This window comes from Neopelma chrysocephalum, unplaced genomic scaffold (assembly GCF_003984885.1).
Source record: "Neopelma chrysocephalum unplaced genomic scaffold, ASM398488v2 Primary Assembly neopelma1_26b, whole genome shotgun sequence".
NCBI lineage: Eukaryota > Metazoa > Chordata > Aves > Passeriformes > Pipridae > Neopelma > Neopelma chrysocephalum.
The window spans coordinates 2,893,075-2,897,458 of NW_020897696.1; the positions used below are offsets into that span (position 1 = coordinate 2,893,075).

At 50.3% G+C, this 4,384-nt stretch overlaps 1 long non-coding RNA gene across 1 annotated transcript; it reads right to left on the reverse strand.

Moving 5' to 3' along the window:
* Nucleotides 1–2,791: 2,791 nt before the first annotated feature.
* On the reverse strand, nt 2,792–3,699 carry LOC113964285. The gene is made up of 3 exons (XR_003533146.1): nt 3,268–3,699; nt 2,948–3,006; nt 2,792–2,861 (listed from the first exon to the last, which is right to left on the reverse strand). It is a non-coding gene; the product is annotated as an uncharacterized LOC113964285 (long non-coding RNA).
* Between the last annotated feature and the right edge of the window lie 685 nt (nt 3,700–4,384).

The window sequence follows — 4,384 nt, forward strand, 5'->3', positions numbered from 1 at the left end:
CAAATATTTTTACATCATGTTTTATCTCATAAATCGCTGAAAGTTATTATGTCTAGTGCCTCTAGTGTCCAGCCCTGGGCTCTTCAACACAAGAGAGACATGGAGGTACTGTAGAGAGTTTCATAAAGAACCACTAAGATGATGGAGGGAGTGGAGCATTTCACATATGAGGAGATGCTGAGTGGCCTGGGACCGTTCAGCCAGGAGAAGAGAACGCTCACAGGGGGATCTCATCAATGTATATAAATACTTGAATGGAGGGTGCAAAGAGGACAGAGCCAGGCCCTTTCCAGTGGTGCCCAATGACAAAAGCAGAGGCAATGGGCACAAAGAGAAACTTGGGAGGTTCCCTCTGAACAGCAGGAAGCAGTTCTCATTGCGAGGGTGACCAGAGAGCTTGTAGACTCTCTATCCTTGGAGACACTCAAAAACCTGAACATGGTCCTGGGCAGCCTGCTGTAAGCAACACTGCTTGAGTTGGGTGGTTGGACCAGATGATCTCCAGAAATCCCTTCCAACTTCAACTATTCTGTTAATTTATGTCATTAAATGAATGCCAGTGATTGAGTTTAACCTGCACTCATTTGTATATACTGTAATTTAAAAGGATTTTCATTGAGATTTCTGGGTGTGTTTGCCAAGTGACAAACCACTAGATGAAAAAAGCAGGCAGTTAAAATTACCACATCACAGACCAAGCAACCTTAAATCACATTTTAGCTGAAACCTTTTGCATTTTTTAGGTATTGGGATTTTGTTCAATTCAATCTTCATCTGTATGTCTGTATATAAATAAAAGATCATTAAAGATATTGGATCAGAAGCAAAGTTCACATTAAGATTTTGAACTTGCCTGTTAATTTCACAAACTCAAAGAACCAATACATCTCAGCAACTTTCCAAATCAGGAGCTCTTCCTCTGTGTTCATAAAATACTCTGTGTAACCTTCTCCTGTAGACAGGAATGTCTAGTCTTGCTGCCAGCTGATCTCGGTTAATCACATTCCTGACCAGATTTACATTTCCTAAACACTGGGGAAAATTGTAACTCAATTCCTTCCTTCAAATACAATTTAAGAAGCATTAAGGACATTATTTTTAGAAAATGGGCAAAACTTAGATAGGCAAGCACAAAAATAATTCATGAAGAAAATTATGCTAATGTGTTTTTATGTATTTTCAAGCTTACCTTATTTAAAAACAAACAAACAAATAAAAAACCCAAAACCAAACCCCAAAACTTTATTATTAGGCACACTGTAAAAACAATAAAGGAATGGATGAGAGGTAATGGTTCTTTTTTTTCCTAAGCTTATTCAGTTACAGAAATCCTCCAGTCTCTCAGATTTTTTTTATTCTTTTTAGTCTCACAGTAGGTTACTGAACTATTACACTTTTTGTTAGTGATCTTTGAGTCTGATTTAAAAAATAATTGCAACACAGGTAATTGCCTAAGCCTAGTACTTCCCATTGACATGCACCTAAGCCCTGCATGTCCCAGGTTTTCCCTCTCTGGGGGGGAACAACTGAATATTGGCGTGTTGCGGTTTGTTAGCCAGCACCTTTGAGTAGTGGTGTGGTGGCTTGTGTGCCAGCACCTTTGAAGAGTTTGTTTTGGGAGTTGAGAACTTATTGATGTGTACTGTACAAAATTAAGGACTTGTTAGCCATTGCTCTTGTGGAAGTGTGCTGTAAGAATTTAAGGGCTTATTGGCCAACACCTTTTCAGTCTAAATAGTGGGCTGGTTGCCAGAGTTATGGCGACTGTACAATAAGTTCCCAGACACATGTCCAGTATCTTTATTCAGCCTGACAAGGATTTATAATGAACATCATGCCCCTGACCAGTGGGTCGGAACAGCCGCCCCTGTCAGCAGCAACATGGCAGCAGAGGCCCATCCTCTGACGTGGTGGTGGTGACCGAGACTCCCTGTTTGTCCTCCAGTCTCTCTAGAACCCCTGAGGTTTCCCTCTGGCCCCCTTAACACCACAGTACTCTGCTTGGAAACCCTTCTAAAACCATTATGGTGAGGGGAGGTGGTGATGCAGCAACAGCAGACACATTGTTGGACGCCTGGACACCCATGGGGAGGCAGAGCTGGGGCCACTCTTTCTGTGCCCTGTCCTCGCTGCGTGGTGGGGGTTCTGCCCTGAGGTGAGACAAATGAGGCTTCTCCTGGGAAAAGCCTCAGCAAGGCGTCAGCTTCTCAAAAAAGCCTAGGCCTGTGGGTGTGCTGAGGGGAAGTTGTCCTGCAGGCAGTGGTACAGGCCAAGCAGGATGCAGTCTGCTCAGGATGCTGTGCATCTGAAGGACACCATGGGTTTGGACCTATTGTTCCAGATTTATTAAATCACAGCCATCCCCCAGCTGGCTCAGTGGCCAGAAGACCGGTGCTCGTAGCTTGAATCTTGGTTTTTGCTGAAGATTTGAAGTCATCAGGACTCCATTTTTCTGGCCTGTATGAAAGACAGTTTCTTTTTTGTGATAAGATCCATGCCTGGAAAGCTCCCCAGGCAGCCACCAAGCCCCAACATGGCAGCAAGGGTGTTTGGAGCAGTCACCCCACCACTTGACTCCCAGCCCACACCAAACCACCACCTTACCCCCAGCCCCAGACCCCTGGATGCCAACATGGCTGTCCCTGATGCCACCCTGCTCACCAGGGCAGATGTGTCTGACAGCACTTGGGAGGCTGGGGGTGTTGCAGGCTCCTCATCAATGTCAAAGTCAGCACCAGAAGAGCAGTGCTTGAAGACTGAATCAAGGTTTTAGCTGTCATTTTAAGCCACCAGGATCAAGATGGTCTGAGTTGCCAGGCAAGAGACGATTTCATTGCTGTCTGCCTGCAAGGGCTGAAGGGCTGTGACCAAAGAAACAGAGCTGAGATGAACCCCTGTGTCTGCAGAGGCCCCCAGACATCCCCTCCAGCCCATGTTCCCCACTCACTGCTGCAGATCTCATCCACATAGGCATGCTTTGGTCCCTCAGGTGCTGTATGGCCACCCCTAGGCACAAAAGCTCTGTCAGCCCCTGTTCCCCAGTGTGCTCCCAGCAGCACAGCCCCTGGCCCTGCCCTCCTCCCCCTCAGCAGGGATGACCCCAGGAACCACCAGTAGCTCTGTGTGGACAGAGGTGGCAGAGGGAGGCTGAGGCCCAGCATGCAGCAGCTGGGGCTCAGGTAGCCCCAGGGCTGCACCTCCCTGTCAGTGCAGGAGCAGGGATGGGGGCCAGGTTGTCCAAAGAGGGACCCAGGGACAGGGGCTCACCAATGAACCTGATGGCCGCCTCTTACAGAGTGGCCTCAGGGTCCTTGAGGTACATCAGGTCCTGACAAAGGCACTCTTCAGCCCTGCTCCTGTCCTTCCCTAGCTGGAGAGAGCACAAGGACTTGGACATGTCACAGAGCCCCCAGTTGGCTGCAGCAGTCCCTCCTGCCAGCACTCACTGTTGCCGAGAGCCCTCTCTCCCACTGGGTGCAGGGAAGGGAGAGGGGCCTGGAGATGAGCCCTTGGGGCTCTGTTCTTGGAGGACATAAACTGGGGTGCAGCTCCAGGCTGTGGGCTCTGGGCTGCAGCAGGGCAGGTAAGGCCCAGCTGCAGAGCCCACACCCCGGGCTTTGGGTGCAGGACAACCCTCACCCAGCCTGCTCCCTGGCACTTTTCCTTACCAAGCACTCGCCAATCCTCCATGTCTGTTGTGCCTGCACCACGTCTTTGAGCTCCCTCCACCTCAGGAGCTCTGCAGCAGCAACGAGTCCTTCTTTGGCAGCCTGCATAGCATCAGAAGCTGTGAGATAGCACCATGGCTGGCAAAGGAGACCTCTTGGCTTTGTCCCTGAGGTGATCCTGCCCTTAGGAAGCTGGGGCATGCCCTTGACAAAGCATCTGGGTGTCTCTTGGGAACAGCCCCGAAGGACAGTGACTGAGGCTCTCAGCCCTGGCTCTCGAGGTGGCCCAGAAGCCACATATCAGGGACAGCAGGGAAGCCTGTGGGGATGTGCCTGTTCAGGCTTTGGTGGTCACAGGCTGCTGACAAGACCTACTGGAGCCATAGGGCAGGTGTTGGAAATGGCCGTGCCAACTTCTCCATCCCTGCTCACACTGGTTCTGTGGGGACCTTTCCCACAGGTTGTGCTGGGGAAGGGCTGCCCACTGCCAGCAGCCCTTGCCCTGCTGCCTGGGCCCCACGGGGAGGGTCAGCCCACCCCTCTCTGTGACAGTGCTCAGCCTTGAAATCTGTATCTTGGCCACCCTGGGGGGCTGGCTGCTCATGGGAAAGAGCAGCGGGACCAGTGCACTCCATATACAGTTCTTCCATCTCTTCTTGTTCCTCACCACCGCTGACCCCACGTGGTCCCTGAAGAGGCAGATTGAGAACTCTCGG